Below are 427 nucleotides of genomic sequence, written 5' to 3' on the forward strand. Positions count from 1 at the left end.
TATATATATATATATTCATACATATGCTAGGAGAGAGATTTAGAACATACACACCTTGAAAATCGAAACATTAAGATTAAAAAATAAAATAAATAAGAAGCCTAAGACAAAAAAAAGTTATCCACCCATTTATCTATCATCTTTATCATCAAAACTTCCCATTCCCTCCCCCCCTAAAAAAAAATATGTTCATCAAAATATGCATATCACCACTTGCGTTAATTCTCCTATTAACAGTAACGATCTTACACAACCATGTCCATGCAACAAGTCCGATCAAAACCATAGTAGTTGTTGTGATGGAGAATAGATCGTTCGATCACATGCTTGGATGGATGAAGAAACTGAACCCGGAGATCAACGGTGTGGACGGGTCGGAGTCAAACCCGGTCTCAGCATCGGACCCTTCCTCTAAAAAGATCAAATT

This window comes from Camelina sativa, chromosome 5 (genome assembly GCF_000633955.1).
Source record: "Camelina sativa cultivar DH55 chromosome 5, Cs, whole genome shotgun sequence".
Classification (NCBI taxonomy): domain Eukaryota; kingdom Viridiplantae; phylum Streptophyta; class Magnoliopsida; order Brassicales; family Brassicaceae; genus Camelina; species Camelina sativa.